This window comes from Protopterus annectens, chromosome 6.part0, assembly GCF_019279795.1.
Source record: "Protopterus annectens isolate FY-2018-M chromosome 6.part0, PAN1.0, whole genome shotgun sequence".
NCBI classification, from domain to species: Eukaryota; Metazoa; Chordata; order Ceratodontiformes; family Protopteridae; genus Protopterus; species Protopterus annectens.
Window position 1 is genome coordinate 558,364,960 of NC_056737.1, and position 21,387 is coordinate 558,386,346.

The 21,387-nt window shown below is 39.8% G+C and overlaps 1 pseudogene; it reads left to right on the top strand.

Moving 5' to 3' along the window:
- Positions 1–7,252: 7,252 nt before the first annotated feature.
- The window catches only part of LOC122803871, a 96,371-nt pseudogene continuing 82,236 nt past the window's right edge, over positions 7,253–21,387 (top strand).

Here is a 21,387-nt window from a genome sequence, read left to right on the forward strand (position 1 = left end):
AAACAAAACTAAACTACTCATCTCCCAACCCACCAAACATACTCAAAACAACTCTCACTTTAACAGCACAGCAAAAGACAACACCACTATATACCCAACTGAACACACCAAATTGCTAGGAGTGGAAATACACAATAAACTAAAAGTTGACATTCACATATCCATGACCATAAAAAAAGTCCATAAATAACTAGGAGTGTTATACAGAAATAAGCAACTTCTCACCAAAGCAGCAAAGATTTCAATAGCAAATTCCCACCTTATCTCCACCCTACTTTATGCCTCTTCAATATATACCAACCTAAGGCAATGTGATCTAAACAAGCTAGAGGCCTGCTGCAACAAAATCACCAAATTCGCCACAGGGGCATCCTACCATAGTCACCACTGTCTCTCACTTGCTGAACTGGGCTGGCTTGAACTCCCTCACCTCCTTCAGTGGTATCAACTATCACTCGCCCACAAACTAGTAAACCTTCCACTAAATGTCCCATCCCTCCTGAATCTACTCCAACCCTATTGCACCACCAGACCACTAAGATCCAGCAACAAAAATCACTTGCAGATCACTAAAGCCAATAACTCTGCTGGTGAAGCACTATTCTCTTGCGCCATAGCCAAATTATGGAACTCCCTCCCACCAACAATTACTTCCATACCATCATGCACCCACTTCAAAACTTTACTAAAAGCGCACCTAAAAACATGCTGGCTATGCCCTTGCAACTCCCACTCTAATATCACCCACCCCATCCAGCCACTACCTTTCTTTCCATCCCACTAACTACCTTGATTATAGCAAGCTCAGATGCTCATAAGCCTAGTACTTATTATACAGCAGGAACTTCTTATTGTAACATTTGTTAATGTCTGTTATGTACTTCGCAGATAAAGATTCTAGTTGTCTACTGATGTACTATGTTCTTCATCTGTAAATATGTTTGTAATTAATTGCTATGTTAAATTGTTAATAGCTATGTAATCCAATGTAACTACTGTCTGTTTATTTTAACTGTGGAGTTTTTCTCCCTGGGCCTCCACTGAAAATGGACCTACGTCCAGTCGGACACTCCCAGTCATCAAATGTAAATAAATAAATAAATACATACATAAATTTTTCATAGCTTTGCAGCGCAAAACATGTGGTATTGGAAACAATCTTATAGGATTATAGGAGATTACTAAGCTATTGACCCAGAGGTCATTTTAAGCCTAGCCCCTTCATCACAATGTAATACCATGAAAACACAAGTCCGTACCCAAGATTGCATTTAGTGATGACTGAATAGTACATAACTGAGGTATTGTACCTTGTGTCTTATGAGGGTGGTGAGGATACTTTGTTACCTTTAATTCATAGTGTTCTGTAATTCCTGCTCTCAGAAGGCAGCAACATTTTAATATATTCTGCAGATGATAACTGGAGTATCTGCAAGAATGAGACATCCAGGGAGATTCAGAAAGAAGGTAACCACCAAAGGGAAGAACTGTGGCCAAATCTGTGATATGGGAATTTGTGATTCAGTAACACATTAGTTGCAATGAGGAAATACCTCATCATTGGTAATTTGCATGTTGCTGAATAAAGCTTAACTATCACTAGTGTTAATTTCCTATGGTAGTTAATACTGGTGGTTAGTGCATCGATTTTTAATTGGCTCAGAGTCATATTTAATTTAGTTTCCCTGATATCATCTAGTGTTCCTTCTGACTTTGTCCTGATCTATCTTCCTCTGAGTTTACAGGATGCTAGGGTGGTCCTTCTATTTCTTCTTATAGCTTGCATGTCCCCCATAACTCATGAACTGCTATAGTCACTGAACAAAGCAATATATTAAAGATTTATACATATTATTATGTAATAAATAAAGAAAAAAAATCTGTCTACATTAAACTAATGAGTTAGCACAGCTGCTTTATTTTTCTGCTTTCTGTGCCAAGACTTCAGGGTTTGAAACCCCCAGACACACTTCACATTTTTTAAAGCCATAGAGTATATTTAACTTTTACTCATGGTGTTTAATGGTGGTGTAGAGGACTAATATCCTCTGTGTAATCTGTAAGGGTACAAGGTTTGAGTCTTTTTTTAGTGCTTTAGGGCATAATATAATGAGTTGCCTATAGTTTCTAGTGCCCCCCTGCTCCACATATTTGGTTCTGCAAAATTTTGTCTTTCATTTTTTAAGTTCCTTTAAACCACAATATAAAATATTATCCCTCATGCCAAGAGTTTCCCCCCAACAATGTTGCAGGATTTGCTTATTAGTCTAGGAGTGTAGAAGTACAACAGCCTCCACCAATCACTCTTATGGACACATTCACAGACACAAGCACACACAAACCTACCTTACTCCTTAACAAAATCCCAATAGTCCAATTGGATATATGTCCATTTTCAGCGGAAGCCCGGGGAGAAAAGCTCCAGTCATAAATACAAGACTATTTCAGATTTACAATAAGTCAACATTTTACCGATTCCTTACAGTTTTACATTCAATAAAGGATAAAACACATCACTCAGTCAATGTATATATGTCAGTATTTTACAGATTCTGCACAGAATTACATTCAAAAGTTAAAACACATCACTGTCACATATATTAATATCATACTAGTAGGATATTGTAAAAAAATGTCCACAATGGGCACAGTTGAGAGGGAAGGAGTTAGTCGGGAGTAGAACAGGGACATAGCCATTGTGTTTTGAAGTATTGTATAAGACTTTTCTTAAATTGAGCTAGAGAGAGATTAAAGGTCAGGTCGGCGGGAAGTGAGTTCCATATTTTACCAACAGAGTTAGCAAACAGAGAATCCCCGGCTGAGTTGTTAGTTTTGAAAATATAGACTAACATTTTGTTGGATGATCGAAGGGTTTTGAGGTTCTGGTAGGGGGTGATAAGGTTTCTAAGTATGGGTGTATTTTCAGGCTGGTAGAGGGTCTTAAAGGAGACTACTAGTTGGCTGATCTGTAATAGGCTGGGTAATTCCAGCCACCCTAGTCATTTGAGGTTAAGACAGTGGTGTGTTCTATAGGCTGACCCAGTGGCAAATCTAGCAATGTGATTACAGCAGCTTGAGAGTTTGTTCAAGGCAGTCTTACTCAAGTTTGTGAAAAAGGGGGAGGTGTAAAGGATAGTGGAGAGTAAATGAGTACGGGCAATGACAGTCCTAGCTAGGGGAGTTAGGAAGGGTTTAATCTTGTGTAGCGAGCCAAGTGTTTTATTTATTGCTTTAATAGTATGGTTAACGTGCAAGTCAGACTTAAGGTTATTGTCTACTATTACACCTAGGAGCTTGGCAGAGAGATCTGGGGAAATTATGATGCCATTGTTCTATTTTATGGTGAAGCTTGGTATGGTAGACCTGCAAGTAGGAGAGAACAGCAGCAGCTTAGTTTTATTAGGATTTAATAGAAGACGACGATTAACTTCCGCTGCTAGGCATACTGCATGGTTACTCAGACATGAACCAAAAACATGATAATCCCTTAGCTCTTAACACTGATATTGCTTAAAATGAATGTTATGCATTTGAATTATGTATCAGGATCACCTTTGTTTTAATGCTATCTGACCCCTACTTCCTCCTTTTTTTGATGAAAATAATTTGAAATTTAAGATTAAGTGGAAACAGTATCTACAATGAGAAGGAAAACAAATGCAAACTATCAACTTAAAATCTATATCAAATAACCCTCCCCTCCAAAAAAAAAATAGGATCGCTGACCAAACAGCTCCAATGCTTGAAAACAGCAGCCTCAGGAAATGAGCTGCTGTGATCACTGGCATCATATGTTGCCAGGCTGCCCTCAAGGATGGAAGATTTTAAGGTTTGAGTCAAACCAGTCTTGAAACAATTAATGACCAAACCTTATGTAATTAGGTAGCCACAGCTGAGTTGCCACTAAGACTCTAGGTAGATTCTGGATACAAAGCATGTGGCTGACCTGCCTGGTGATGCAGAAAAGCCAGATTAGTCTCAAAGCCTTCCTACAGAATCTTGACATAGTTCCTGAGAAGAGGTGGGAGAGGGGCTGAGACATAAAACATTCTGCCACAAAGCTGCCCTCTGATGTATTCAACTAAGGAATGAATGACCAGACTTTGGAAGAATTGGCAACCTACAAATGAAATGAACAACTACAGTCAGAAAGGCTATGGCAGTCTGTCCGATCTCTTGGTTACTTCAACTGATTGTTGTTTACAAGCTAAATCCTAAACCTATCCCATATTAAAAGAATGCAAAATAGTCTTGGAGGGTCCACTCTGAAGAACTTTCTATCAAAAATTAAAGCTGCGTAGGGCAGAGGCCTCCCAATAAGGAATTTAGGTACATAACTATCAAAGAAGAACCTTGAGCAGCTGTAGGCATAAAGCCCACTAGGTAGGAAGAATTGTACTGACTAGGGCCTACTAACTCATACTGCTAGTGAATCAGGGGGGCACAGCTGCACCACAACAGTGTATGGGCAAAGGAGCTACCTAGTCTGAATGCGGTTTAGCATAATATCTGGAAAAGATGTGATCTAAGTAGCACAAGAGAGAAGAACAAAGGCCAACGAATGCACATCCTTAACAAACTACTTCCTATGGGCCATAAGGAGACAACAAATACCTCTGTAGTCCTGTCTCAGCCTCTTAAGACCTGCCACTACAGCCATATTTGAACAATGGGGGCTGGGTAAGGACAGATGGATTGCCACTGGACACTGTTTTGTTGAACCTTTTGCACATCCACAAAACAAAGAGCATCGGAACTACTAAATTAAAAGATCTACATTTTGCTTGCAACATAAATAGGGCATGCTGGAGAGATATATATGTATCTCAGAGTATTCCCAGTCTCTGGAACAGGTTGTCCAACACAATGAAGCAGAGTTCCTCTCTATGCCTATATAAGTGCAACTTGGACCAATGGAAGAATAATGGGAAATTCATCCCTGGTCTGGCTCCTATGTATCTGAAAGACACAGGCAATCAGTAAATCACCACCTATATAAATCAAATTTGTGGCTCACATTTGGGTTGCACGGCTAGGCTTATAAGGGCTTAGTGGTTGTTAGCCTAGTATATACCTAAGAACCTATGATGATTTCAATATCTGTTATATGCTCAACATTATCTATGGTGAGGAAAAAATGTCAGCTGAAGTTCACAGGTTCGTAGGCAAGTACTAGGTTAGTTGTCCTTGACTGCCATTTTAACTCTAGCCATTTTCCATTTTTGTGTTTCAATTAACCTATCCATTTGGTTAAAGACTGGTCTTACCCATCCCGTGATCGATAATTATATATTATCCCTGATGAGAATAACTTTGATCATAAAACAGAAGGGGAACCATGCATGGGATAAGACAGTTAGGAGCAACCTCCATCCAGTAATAGTACAGGGAACAGTCCTGGGGTAAATGTTCTTTTTCCCATCCATAGATCCAAGTTGCACTCAAATACAGACATGGATGAACTTTGTTCTGTGTGGATGGGGAGTCTGCTCCACAGCAGCAGTATCCTTTGTGAGATATACCTGTCCCTCCAAACCATTCTGTTGATGTTGGTGAAGAGCTTTAGATCCCTAGACCAAGCATTTCTGTTGCCATTTGACTTGCTGATGTGCAGTAAATACATCAGTAATGTATTGGAGGATGTCTTGTAGGCTATACACAGGTCACCTCTTAACAGTCTGTAGGATACCAAGTACATTGACAGGGCTCTGAGTTGGTCCACATAGAACCTGTTGTTTAGGCCATTTTATCCTTTGGTAAGGTATTTCTGTGGTTGTTCCAGTCGTTGCATGTGTCTAGACAGACACATGCTAAAGGGGCATTATATTCAATGACTGGCCTATTGTGGGATGAGTAAAAAGGGGAAAATGCCATCCCTAGATCTAGATGCAATCCTTTTATTTATAAGCTGTGCAATATAGAATGCCTTTCTTAAAACAATGGAAACATGTTGGCCAAAAATGCATTTTTTGGCATTTAGTTTCAGTCCATTATTTTGACACCAGTTATTTATTTTTGACAGATCTTGCTGCAGGATGGCGAAGTTATTTGGGGCATCAATGGCTGCTCCTAGCTTGCAGTCATCTGCAAACTTAGTCAGCCAAAGCCTTTTGTTATTGTCTTTTACTTCAGAATAGTAGATGCCCAACAGGAGAGGTCACAGCACAGACCCCATTGGGATTCCGCTGGTGGCTGGTCTCATTGCAGAGGTATCTTCTTCTATTTTGATTTCTTGCATCCAATCTGTGAACCAGTTGATAATCTAGCAGGTAACGCAGAGGTGTATTGCCAGTTTATTTAGCTTTTCTACTACTACAGTAAGTGATACAGCTACAGAAAATCTGACTATAAGTAAATGGCAAGCTAATCTGTAAGCTGAGAAAAAGTAGCACCAACACTAAAGACTGTGCCATCTGTAGACATGGGAAACCAGGTCAGTTTACACACTTGGAAAGTCTAAAGTTCAAGGCAGGCCTTCAGTTTTTCAGGGAAAGGAGATGCTGCATTCTAAACAGGTGGAAACATATATTTATAGGTCTTGCAGGGCATTCCCAATGCTCAGACATTCACCCCTGCAGGGGAACATGCCACTGCCCACAGTAGTGCAGGGCTTTACTAAATTAACAGTTGTGATTAAAACCATTGAGCACATGGGCATGCTGAGAACATTATTCATGATATGGATGCATTAAATAACCATGCGTTAAGGACCCAGAAAATGTTCATATAAGTGTTTCCATTATGTGATGAGCTATAAAGGGGAACTAAGCAATGAATGGAACTGAATTCCCAAAATTTTGTACAGCTAAACTCAAGGGGAAATTCTAACAGGTTGATGGGGTGTTATGTGGCTAACAATCCTCAGCACTGAGGAGATATTGGACTTGTGTTATGTCACCACTATTTGCCTCTGCATGGGAGGAGTTCCACAAATACTTTTTCTATTATAAAACTCAAGATGTATGGGAACCTTAGGATGATCCTCTAACCTGGAAGCCAGCACAATGCACTTTAGTGGAGGAGTATGGTTTTCTTCTCATGGGAGGAGGGTGTAAAAAAGGGTCTATTTTATAACATTGAAGTTCAAAAACTTTGAATGTTATAATATCGAACTCTTTAGTGCGAAAGCTGAGAATAGCAAAGCCTCAGAACATCGAAATTTTCCCTAGGGTAAGATTTCAGTGGCCTGTGGCTTCGCTATTTACAGCAGTGTGGTGCAATGGTTACAGACCGGGTTTAGGAAAGTGAACGAATGGAGGTTATGGATTGGGTTCAGGTAAGTGCGGTGCGATGGTTGCGGACCGGGTTAAGGTAAGTGAGTGAACGGACTGGGTTAAGGGGAGTGTGCGGTAGTTAGGGACTTTAGGGTTAGGGCACGGATGAGGTGAGTGTGCGGTAGTGACAGACTTTAGGGTTAGGGGTGGGTTATGTGAGTTAGGGTTATGGCGTGGGTCAGGTAAATGTGCAATTGTGTGGACATGAGGGTTAGGGTGGGGTAGGTGAGTTAGGGTTAGGGAGCGGGTAAGGTGAGTGTGCGATAGTTAGGGACCTTAGGGTTAGGGTTGGGTTAAGGTAAGTGGGTAGCTAGTGGTGTATGTCTGGTTTAGTGTAGGGTTTCCTGAAGTGTATGTGTGTGGATTATTTATTTTGGTGTGCTTGAGTTGTGTGTATGCTTGTCGGAGCAGCAAATTTTTTTCCAGGGAAAAAATTCGCTATTCTGACTGTTCGGTTTTCTGGTGTCTCGATTGAATGGGGTCGATATTATAACATTCAATGTTTTTAGACTTCAATGTTATAATACAGACCTGTAAAAAAACCTTACCATCTCCTATTTTGGCCCTGAAAGGAATTCTACCAATGATGGATTACTTAGCAGGGAAATTAGCCTGCTCATGTCCACCCCCCCCATTATTGACAGACAGTTCTATGATTGCTTCTCCCAGGAAAGCCTTCCTACCTTGCCAGCATACCGCTGACAGATTGCCCAGATGCATGCACAAAACATGCTGGCCCAGCACACTTACCATCATTGAAGGCCGACATCCTTCACTTTCACCTTGAATTAAAATACAGGAAGGGGTTGATATGACTTACATATCATCAACCCATAACCAACTGACCGCATACTGTTCATCCTGTCCTAATGCTTTAGGAACAGCCTTAAGTTACAGACTGCTGGCATGTCCAAGCCAAGAAATTCACTTCTAACTCTAAACTTTATATGAAGTAAGGTAGTAAGTCAAGAGAGTAAAGACTAGTGAGGGACTTCACTTAAATTAATGCCAAATAAATGAGCATGGCCACTACAAAACTATCCAAATTCCACAAACCAGATTTCCACCAGCACAGCAACTACACCATTTGTCCCTGACCCTTTAGCATCTAAAATATAATTAACATCCACTATAAACATTTTCTCCTGAACAAATCATCATCTCTTTAATCTGACCATTAATAGCAGCAAATGGACTATCAGAGTGAGTACCCTGCAAACACACCCAAATCCAGACTTACCAGCAATGGGTTTAGTTTCCGAATTACTAGAAAAGAATGCAAAATGTGGATCAGGACTCTGCTAAAAGTCAAATCAGTAGGGCTTGTTATGCCCACCACAATGATGTTGAAGCCAAAGGTGATTAGGTGTACAGAGATATGTAAATCCATTTGCTAAATGAATCAAACTAAGCAACTATGCCTTGTGTGACAAAGCATCAGAAACCCTCCATCTTTAACTGCTTGGTTTCTAGCAACCTTTATCAGAAACCTCTATGCAGACCTCATTGGCTAACTTGGTAGTAATGAGCTGCTCTACTGTTGGAGTTCTGAAGCGCCCAATGAACCCCATTATGCTCCCATTGCTGATGACCCTCCTTGACCTCTGTTGTCATGGATTGTACCATCCTGCTGTTCTAGATGTGTATAGAACCTCTGGTTACTGGTGGCTGTCCCATGCAAACACTTCTAGTAATGTCTCTGCTTTTCTTGTACTGACAAGATTTCATTTTCAGGACCAAAAAAAAAAAAAAAGAATTAGGTCAATATACCTACAAAAATATATAATCAGGCTTAGAGTGAGGAGAGTGATCCCAGTACTTATATCACTGTATATATTCCTGACAAAATACTTCATCAATAACTAACTGCATCGATTTAACACTTTCTTCTGTTTGTTGGGTAACTTATAGGCTTATGGTTTGCTTTCTTCTTAATTCCTCTTCCCATCCATAAGTGTTGGAATGTCAGTGTTCAGAATTATTTTATATTTTCACACAGCAACAGGGTATACAACTTCCTTCGCCAACCAAGATGAATGAGTCAGTTTTGGAAGTTCATCCCCATTTTCCCTTTATCGGCTCCTTCACCACCAAAGCTGTTAACAGATCTTGGGTCATCTGAGTTATAATTAGAACTTCATCATCTCTCTATGCTACACAGTCATGTTCAATATAATTACAATATTTGAGAATCCTCCAGAGAGCTGTGAATGGAAGTGTTATGAGACATCTAAGATAGTGTCTACAGCTGCATCTCCAGCAGAAGTATAAGAATGTTCTAGATCATCCCAACAGAATGTCTGAAAGGTTCAATCATGACACTAATCTCAGTATGTTATCAGTAAAAGTAAAGATCACAGGCTCTCACTAATATTCAAAATATGGCAGATTGAAGAAGTCAGCAGCACATACATACACATGCATAGACTGAAAAGTACTGACCTTTTTAAATATAAATTCTCCTCACAAATAAACTAATAGAGTGTGAAAGTGTATTAAAAAGATTATGAAGTGCACTAAAGTAATGAAATGGGTAGAATTTATAATGTTTATATTCTTATGAAGCATAATTAAGTATAAGTTTTATATCAGAAGCATATTTATTGAAAATTTACCAAATATAGTAATGGGAAGATTATCTGAAAAACAGCGGAGTAAGTCTAAGTAATTGGCACCTTAGCTTGAAAGATTCAATACTCACATGCTCTGACTTTCTACTATGCAAGTCTGGATGCAATATATATGGGTAAAGTGACAGACTGCATCGTATCATTTGCTTTTCATCATTTTAGCTATCTGGCTATACTTAGGAATTTAAAAACAAGTGTAATTTCAAACCCAAACCTTAAAAGCAAAAAAAAAAAAAAAAAACTACCACAAATGAAGAAGTCCTACATAAAACTCTTACTCTGAGATTAATAGCCCTTCATATGTCAAAAAGGAATTAAGACCCACATTGGACACTAGCTGATTTCTTGCTTAATGATCATTCATCATCAGATATTTTTTTATATTTCACCCCCACTGCCAGTGGTTTGCTGGCTATCAGACCTCCCTTCCCTGGGGGTGGCTATACAGGCTATTGTCAAATGTTTTAGTTGTTAAATCCCTAACCATGCCCACTGGTGGGAGATGTGATCCTTACTCTGATGAGTACATGCTTCACACACAAACATGCAAGGGAGAGCTACCACAGCTGTCTTGGAATGCCAAACCCATATCTGTTAGTGTTGTGACAATTGCTGTAGTGCAGTATATTTCTCAGGAGCAATTTGCCTAACAGGAACCAATATTTCCCATCATATAGGGTGGACAAGCTTATGTCAGGCATTCATCCCATCCCCTATCTGACTCTTCCAGGACCCTAGCATTAGTAAAACATGGGCCATCTGAGTCATAGTCAGGTATTCATTCCTTTGAATCAAACAGCCAAAATAACATTTGTATGCTTGAATCTGATATACCAATCTATCTCTGTCATTATCTCATGTGCAAAGTCAGGGTGCAGCCCCCCTTCATCTAATAACAGCTGAATGGGATCTAGTAGGATCCTGGCAACTGTAATATTATTATTTTTTTTTAGTATTGAGACCCTTTTTAGCCATAGCATGGGCAATAAAGTACAGAAATGTAGATATACTTCTCAAGATATCACGCATTCCATAAAGTCAGATCAACAGAAAGAAAATAAAAAGACATCCAAATCATTGTGATTAGTTTGCAATGAATAAATAGCAAATGGCAAAGAAGGATCAAGCCTTGATTATGACCGAGATGACCAGAAATCAGCTAGTGGCATGAGCCCTGGAGGAATGAAATGGAGGTGAATGAGAGTGGTCATTGCTGCCAAATCTGCTGGTGGGGGGGGGGGCTGCATCGGTGACACAGCATTATTCCTAGCAAACCTATGAGATTAGTAGTGCTCTGCTTTGCAGGAAAGCCACCATGTGAATTAGGGGAGAAGAATTAGGTCAGCCAACATGATATGTATGCTAGCCTGCTCCCAAATACCTCACTCTTACCATTTCCTCTGTCATAGCAGAAAAATAACACCAGGAAATGCCATGGTGCCTATGTATATCCTTTGGCAAGATTTTGTGTACCACAGCAAGCTACATACCCCAAATATGGTCATCTTGACAAGAAGGATATCCCATGCCTGACACAGGTAAATGTTCCAAAACAGCTAGACCCTTGGCCTGGACCACAGTATGTACTCCAGGGTGTCCATTCTCTCTATTGGTCACAAATGAACATTTGGCTCCATGAACCACCGTATTTAAAAGTTAGGTGTGAAATAAACATTGATTCAAATTCTAATCTGTAGATGAGAATGGTACAGTCGTAGCAGCACTGAAAATTTCAAGCCAGGCATCAACTATTCGTTGCATACAGTCACAACCACTCGCTCACAGTTACTTAAACTAACCTCTCTAGTAGGGTAGAATTATATATTATACCATGCTGGAAGCCTGACCCAGCTGAAATAGCCTGTCTTTAAGACATATGTTGAGCATTTTGTAGCAGGTGAAGTTATCCATTTCTCTCAGGATAGAATGTTTCAGTTAACAAACTATGAAGGATCTTTCCCCTTAACCCTAACTTGGTATCAAGAACAAGAATTTTAAGCAACGCATTTTGGTTGTCTAGGTAATTTAGACAGTTGCCAGTCAGGGGACTTTGTGGACCATTTGAGTCAGTAGTCTTTGTGGAGGACAGGTGTCTGCTTAAGTGGTCTTTCTAACAACTTATAATATCTGGGTATGGAATTAGTAACACAAAGGCACATAGAATGTGGCCTTGCAGTGATGTGTATTCCATGCTGGCTACCTAGAACTTGTACACTAAGACATACATATCTTTGTAGCTAGCATCTTTGCATTACCATTAACCTGTATACCACAATTATTGATAAACAGAGGGCTGTGAAGGTAGCATTTCTTTGATCAGGGCATTCCTTACAAACAGGGCAGGAATCTATTGATTTATTTTTATCTTATCTTCTGGAAAACAGCATTTAATCACATTGACCTATCTGGATCATCCTGCCAAGTCTTTTAAATTGTTTTTCAGCTTTTTGACAGGCAGCCAGCTTCCATGATCATCAATACAGTCAACACTCTTTTCCAATGAATGACCCTGGCTGCTGTATTTTGCATGTCCGGACAAAAAGTTAACCACACTTCTTATTTTTAGCCAGGTCTGTACTCAAAGAAGTGATTAAATCTTTCATGGTTGCTACTGTTCTGATAGTGGGGTTGCTTCATGCCCAACCTCTGGTGTTTTGCTGTTTGAATTTAAGTGATCTGATGGATTGTTGTGGGCTGTAGGTTTTTGATGTATAACTCATTTGTTCTGTTGCTATATAGTCTAATATAGGGGATGGTCTCTGCCATGGAATTCTTTAGCACATTTTAAAAGGATTGTATTTAACTGCATCTATAATTATGCACCTTTGTCTTATACCTTAAGACACTGTAGAACTGTAGAACTGTAGACCTACTCGCATATTCTACACACACATATATACATTCCGCAGCCATATAGTTCTTACCCCATCACAACTCCCAATCACTGTAATTTTACTACCCTGAAAAAATATAGAAATAGATCTATAACTGAATTTCTAATTTATGTCCTACAACAAGGGCATATTGCAAAGTATGAAAGTAAACAATTAAAAAAAAGCAATTGATCCCACATACTTGTAGCAAACAATTCCATATAGAAAGCATAGATCTAACCCCAAAATCTACTAAATATCTTTTCCAAGTAACACTGCAGTGGAGTGGAGCCATATCAGCTGCAAAGTAATACTTTTACTCCTTGGTGACTATAAAATGTCATGGATTGAAGAAATGAGCAACAACCTAGAAACAAATTTGGTATACTTGGTGTAATTTTACCTAATAATGTTAGTAATTTTCCAGGAGCAGCAAGATGGCCCAGCCAGCATCCAGAACTGGAGCTCAACAATGAACCCAAACAACCACAGGTACAAGGGCTCCCTACCTCACCATCTTAGCAACCACTGACCTACTTTCACTGTATAGCTAATTTGTATCAGTGTGGTGCATTTATAAAACTATTCATGCATACCATCTAAAATAAATATTAATGCACATTACTGATCAGAAGTCATTGGAATCGCACTGGCATGCCTAGACCAAGTTGCAGACATTATACCAATCCTACCATGCAAATATAGTACTTAGTGAGAAATCAGTATTAAAAAAATGCACTTTTGGATCACTACATCAGTATATCAGTAACTGCATTAAAGTATGTCCATCAGAGATTCAGTGTAGAGAAAACATAAATGCAGCAGAGACATCAGTTCTTTAAGCAAATGTGGAAATGTAAGAAATGAATGTCACATCATTATCAGGATGGTAGGAGAAAAACACTGTACTTATCTTCATCAGTCAAGCCTTGATACCCTACTTAATTTTAGAATAACCAACAAACTCCTTTTAAAAAACAAAACAACAAAAGACAATCCTCCATAGCTACCATGTCTCCGAGTTACAGCCAATAACCTTGTAGAATTCTTTGAATCGTTCATAAACCATCATTCCTCACAACATCAGACAGTAAAAGCAATTAATGATTCACCACATAATGGAAATGAACTGTTCAAGTTTTAACCAGTTTCCATTACAACACTAAAGAAACTACTTAACAGGCTCAAATGGCATGGGCTGCACCTGTGTGTAATTTGTTAGCTGCATATCTAAAGAAAGTCCACCAAGGCGCAAGAAATACTGGAAAACTGCAAAAGGTGCCAAGGGATACGAAGACCACCAGCCAAGTGACAGTGAAGGGTATTTATTCAACCAAAACAGACATTCCACAAGCACATTAATGCTTCACAAATACATTACATTTTCTTTCATCACAAACTTCATCAGATGCGGACTGTCCAAAAGGTGGAATTGTGAAATTCACTTAAAAGTTGGTATTAATATATTTACACGATTGCACATTTTCATAACGAGTAGTGCGGAGCTAATGCTCGATATTATTTACTAACAGTGGTGTTGCGAATTGACAGACATTGAAAGAAAGAAAATTAAATAATCAGGCATTTTCTGGGACAGCCAAAGGTATGACAGTGACAATTGAGAACAAAGTGGTGAGACATCCTAGCAACTTACCATGCTAATGACTAACACAGACTACCAACGATAACTGGCATCTTAGTCTTCTTTCATGCAACATATTGGAGGTAATCAAGCTGCCATATCCAGGGCACCACAAAAGTATTTTATGAAAGCTGGTCCTTAAGGAAAACAATGGGAAACTGGATTCCATAAGGAAAAGGCTTGAGACCAAGCTTTATGTGGCAGTATCCCTGGTTTGCATGAAAAGAGCTTAGTATTTATCTTCACTGAGATGACTTCTTTTGCTGTCAAAAGGTGAAAAGCAAGTTTATATTGTAATCTTTTGGACTGGGAAGTATCTCAGATGAAACAGTTCGAGGTGTTAAGCTACACGAAGGTCTTCGGGCTACATGGCTGTGTTTTGGCCTTTTTGTTGACAAGACAGAGACCAAGAACAGACTGACATAAGGCACCTTCCTCAAGATCACCAGCTGACATTATTTCTTTGGACAGTCTGCATCTGATGAAGTTTGTGATGAACAAAAACATATTGTATTTGTGAAGTATTAATGTGCTTGTGGAACATCTGTTTTGGTTGAATAAACACCCTTCACTGTCACTTGGCTGGTGGTCTTTTTATCCCTTGGCACCTTTTGCATATCTAAAGACCTTGCTGTCATGTTGATAATCACATTGCTACAGTAGTCAGGAAATCCTTCTATGTAGCACACCTTATCAAAAAGGGTTCTCATCCAGGAAAAAAGAGGTTATTGTTCCCCTCTGCTTGGCACTCATTAAACCCATTATAGAGTACAACGCCCCTTTTAGAATGTACCTCACAATACATCTGTGCAGCTGGAAAGGCCACAGAAGAACCTCACAAAGAGGATTACTGACCTCAAACAGATGCCCTACACTGACTGTCTCAAAAAACTCCAGCTTTACTCTGTAGCATATCGCCTACTCCAAGGAGATCTCTGCCGAACATATAAAGCTATGTTAAACCCAGAGCTGTTGGACATGCTACACCTTAAGAAATCCCAATTCCTCCGAGCTACATGCTCTAGGGACCTAAACCTTGTCACCACAATAAACAGGACATGCTGGAGGGATAGATTCCTGTCCTAGAGACTTCCTATACTCTGGAATAAGCTACCCATCTATGTCAAGCAAAGTTTCTCATTAGCACTCTTCAAGAAAAATCTTGATGAGTGGATGGGAAATAGGAAATACACCCCGGGATCACTTCTGTGGCTCTGCTCAACAGGGGCACAGAAATTAACTTTTTTGGGTGGCGTAAGCCAGGGAACCTTGTTGGCTAGGCTTACTTAGGCCCTTGGGCCAATAGCCTAGTACCTACCTATGAAACTATGCCTCGCATTACTTTACAATTAGCTAACCAAATTAACAGCAGCTTACAAAAAGTAACCTTCCTTTGCTTAAAGAAACAAGCAAAGATAACATTTCTAGACAAAAGGGGCAATGAAGATAAAGTGTATAACTTCAGAGCCATAAGCTTTTCAAATTTTTAGAATAAACAACTCACAGATGTTCTCAGTGTACATAATCTACTGGTACTAGCCATGCATTGGTCTACTCATATCAGTGGATTATATAACAACAGATACTATGAGCTCTCCACATCTGCAGTGTTACTAGATTTATCTAAAGCTTTTCATAACATTAATCATCAAGCTTTGTTAACACGACTATAAACCTTAGAATGCTCTAAATCTGTTAGACCATAGATTGTTAATTACTTAAATAACATCTCTGCATCTGTGCAGTCAGTGAGACATGGTTTAAAGCCAAAGAGCACACCAGCAGTGCAAGGCTATAGTGCCTTCCAGACATTTAGACCAGCTACTACACAGACAGGGACTAAAGGTGGATGCGTGTCAATTTACATTAAAAATAAATATATCTCAATGCTGGTCAAACAGGACAATGCACTTGAGCTTGTCTATTTTCAAATCACCACAGGCAAAATCCTATTCCACTTCCTTGGAAGCTATAGGTCCCCCCATGACACAGGAAACTCATACCATTTATTTAAACTTAATGGAAACACTCATCATTCAACCCAATACCATATTCATGAGCAACTTTAATTACCCCACTATTAACTGGGAATCATATACAACACCAAATGTACAGGCACAGAGATTTCTGGATTTTGTAAACACAAATTCCCTGGACTAGATTGTCAATACACCAGCTAGGAGTACAAACATGCTGGATCTGGTCCTCATTAATATGAGAGTATGCTGCACACCCCCTATTGTAATGTCTTTGCTGGTAAGGACAGATCACAAAATGGTCTCTTTTTAAGTAAAAGTAAAACCTGGAACCCCTGCTAACTCTGGAATGTTCAGGAACTATTCAAGTATAGCTTATTATTATTAAGTTCAAAGTATATGTCAAGTCCTCATAAACCCTGAGAAGGCTGCTGCCATGGAAATGTTCACAGAAATCCTAAGCATGTTAATAGCTGCATAGAGACAATTGCATGTACCAGGAAGAAGTGCAGAACTAAATAAAAAAAACAAGTTACCCTGATGAAATCACAACATTAGTAGACTGTACAAAGGAAGGAAGAAAATCATGGCAAAATTTAGGAGATGTAGCGCCCAGCAGGATAAAAGTACTGTTACCAAACTAAACAAGCAACTTGGAGGACATGTAAAGGCTAACAGACAAATTTGGGTTACATTTGGCCTCCCAAGCCAGAGACAACAGAAAGCATTCTTTATCTATGCCCTGTATCCTCAAAAGCAATGCACAATTCTGTGTACAGCTCATTGTTAATGGAGCCATCTACATTGAGCCCAAAGATAGACCCCCGGATTCACTATCCTTCAGTGCAGGACTAGCTTAGTAAGCATGTAAGAGTGCAGGGGGTGTGTCTGAGAGCAGAGCTCTCAGAATATACACACCCCTGAAATGAAGAACAGTAGACAAGTCAGAAAAGAATGAGTAAGACCGCTCATAGGTGTACGCATACACCCAGCAACATCCCACCACATGTACAAGAGCAATAGTTAAAACAACAAATATAAAGATGTTTTTTATGTTATGAAACAGATTAAATTTAACCATATTTGCATAGGTTTGCCCATTGCTTAGCTATGGTTAATGCAGTTTAAATGGCAGAAGAGGGTAAAAAGCAAGATATATGCAAATGAAGCAGTACAGCAGCAGTTTAGTGGGCAGAGCATTCGCCTTATGAGCAGTCATTCCCGGTTCGAGTCCCACTGCAGTACAGTCCATTTTCCATGTCAAATCACTTTATGACTAATATTTTTAGTTGCATAACCTACTAAATAACACATATTTGTGAACTGGAGTACTGCAGATTTGACGTATCAGTGTCATAACGTTGCAAAGTCCACAGATAATACATGTGCCCCATACAGTATATGTACACAGGAATCAGGGGTACAAATGAAAGGTAAAGTGTGTAATGAATGATAACTCCATACAGCTTCCAAATCCCCCACCTTCCCAAGAACCATTAGACATTACTGTCTAAATTACTGCAGTGGTAAGTGGGAGTAAGCACTAGTAAGCAAGTGTAAGCACTATTAAGCAGTAATAAGCGGGAGTAAGCATATGTAAGCACTAGTAAGTGGGTTTAAGCCCATTTGCACGGGGGTAAGCAATGTGCACACAGGTTAAGCAATATTGATGCTAACTCTCTGTAAGCATATTTAACTGGAAGTTAGCCTTGCTTACCCTCGCACAAACCAATGCAAACCCACTTGGAAGTGCTTAAAAATGCCTTAATCACTCTGTATCTAACAACTGCTGTTCTGCCCAGCAACAAAATAAACAGCCTTTGCAGGTCTTGAACCCAAGACCTTATACACCACAGTCACAGCAGTTAACCACTAAGACAACACAGCAGTACATAAGATTGAGGTATCACCAAACAAATCCTCACTATAGGAAAATCAAACTGAACATGGGAAAGGAATCTGTATGCAGTCATATGTTCTATAACCTACTGTGGACTGGAGTACTGAAGTAAGCCCAGATGAGAGGTGCAATTGTAATGGAGTGGAAATCCCCTATTAAATACAAGGACCCCATACAGTGTACGTACACATGAATCATGGATACCAGACATATAACATGTAATGAATAATAAATCAATGCCAAAGAGCAAATATAATGCAAAGTAAATATTAAGCAACGCAAAGCATTGCACAGGCCAGCTTAGTAGGTGTAAGCAATGTGTAGGCCAGCTAACTCAATTTGCCCAGTGGTAAACCCCTTTAAACAATGCCAACCTTAAGTAAGTAGGTTTGCCCATACCTTAGCCTTTTCAAAACCATCCAATCACAGCAAAGTGTGGGAAATAAGCCCTTTTTAAACCAAACAGGTGGGAATACATCTCATAACTGGTTGTAGCTTCCCCTTGCAGGCACCATGTCTGAAATGGGAGAGGGAGTGCACTTTCAGGCACAGTGCTTGGGCATCCAGGAGTCCAGAGTCATGGCAGGACTCCTTGTTAAAGTCCATGAGCAGAGACTGCTACAGGGCCAGTACCGGGGTTCCCAATATAAAGCGGAAGCCTGGGACTGTCTCACCCGTGACCTCACCAGTGCCACTGGCATACCCCAAACTGTTGAGCAGGTCAGGCATCACTATGCTGACCTAAAGCTGTGAAAAGGGGATCTCTTGGATCAGTGGATCCAAGAGGCTAGGAGGACATGGCAGATCCCAGTAGTGTGTAAGTATCACTCCACTACCTGTTTAATAATTGCCAGGTGATGCATATTATGGATAGGTATGGCTAAATATTCCTCCTATGTCCTTCACAGTGGCAAGTGAGCGGGCTGTGAACCAGAAGGCCTATGGCTGTCACTTGGAGAGGTTGCAATGTGAGGCAGGTTAGTAATACTCTTGCATGTACTGTCATAGGAAATAAATCAAACTGTATTAGTAAGTCAGTTGCCTGTATAAAACCTGTATTGTTTAAGGCAAGTACTGCATACACCAGAGAATATGGCAGGAAGAGTCTCATATAGGTTGTATGTAAATAGAAGCATAATAGCCTGACAAAGAAAGGTCTAACTGCTGAACTGCATGTGTTTACTCTGGTGTCATATGGTAATGTAGATTTGCAATCACTTAATAGTACTGTTGTATTAAGCACTGTTATCCACACTGTGCAGCATAAATTAAAAATGTGTAGGAATGTCTGTATATGACTGGTGTAATCCCCAAAGGTCGGCTAGCACAACTGGGAGAGACATAGACAGAAAGCAGTGAAAAGATGAATAACAAAATCCAAATAGCACACACAACTGAGATGTGAACTGTTGTATTTTTCGCACATACAACCATTGTTCAAATCCTGGGAGTAGTAGTAGTCTGCGTACAGAATCATACCCCACAACTGTACAGATATGCCCAGAATGTCCAGTAAATTGGCCCATATCTGCTGGCTGTCACTTTGTTCCCCTGGGAAGTCAGTGGGATGATCCCAGACGTATCGGCTGCAAACAAGAAATACAACTGATCCCAGACGTATCGGCTGCAAACAAGAAATACAACTGATTGTACACATCTGTAAGAACAAATCTGTCACTTTAGCAACTCCCCAAACTATTATGAGAGTAATAAGGCAATTATTTCCCATCTACACCCCTATGTTGCCAAGCTGTGACCAGAGTGTGTACAGTAAAAGAATGAGATGTAAGTGCATAATACTAATGTAATACTGGTTCTTTGTGTGGCAACAGTCAGGTAGCGCTAACAAACATTGCTTCCACAGGTCCATCAGATATAAACACTGTGCCCAGAAATAAAAGAGTGATACACTGTACTGGTACTGTCTACGTTGGTATTGTATGTCAATGTTAGTGTTGCAGTTGCTCTGAATAATAAAGTATTACTCATCACTGTCACCCACACTCTGCTACATTATATAACTGTCTAGCAAATCCTGTAGAAGAGTGATGTAATACAGGGTCAGAATGTAAAACCACTGGAGAATTATACACAGAAATCAGATAAGAGATATACAGCAATATCCATTTAGCTCACAAACTGTGATGGACAGTGTTTTAGTGTTGGCAGACACAGCCACGGTCTGAATCCTGGGAGAGAAAGTAGGCTACATACAGAATCATACCCCACAACTGTACAGATATGTCCAGAATGTCCAGTATATTGGCCCATATCTGTTGCCTGTCACCCTGTTGCCCTGGGCTAGGCAGCAGAAAGGAAATACAAATGATTGTCACACATCTATAAAAACAAACCTGTCACACTAGCAACTCCCCAAAATGTTATGAGAGTATTTGGCGAAGTATGTCCCATCTACACCCCCATGTTGTCAAGTTGTGACCAGAGTGGGTACAGTAACAGAGTGAGATATAAGTGCATAATGCTAATGTGAAATCTGGTACTTTGTGTGGCAACATTCAGGCAGTGCTAACAAACATTTCTCCCACAGGTCTGTCAGATACGAACACTGTGCCTAGAAATAAAAGCTTGGTAACCTGTACTGGTACTGTTTACTCTGATATTGTATGGCATTGTGAGTGTTGCAGTTGCTCTGAATAATAAGGTATCACTGATCACTGTCACTCACACTGTGCTACATAATATAACTGTCTAGGAAGTCCTGTATAACAGTGTTGTAAGTCACCAAAGGTTGAAGAGGGCAATAGTCTACACATGTCCCGGTTCACCTGCATCTGGTCAAGACATGGCCAGAGTCTGTGCAAAAAGAGATGGACAGGTATGTGCGTAACATCAACCCGGAATCTGGGAATATATGTAGAAACAGTGTTAACAAACAATTCCTCCACAGGTATAACAGGTAAGAGATGTACACTGCAGGTAAAACCAGTCCATGTATATAGTTGTCAACAGCCATATCACTGTCCAAACTAAGGCAATAGGGTAGTGTAGTAATACTTGTAAGGTACAGATAACAGCACTGACTAGGAAAGTAATGTGAACTACAGGAATATACTAGTTGTTAATTGACATCT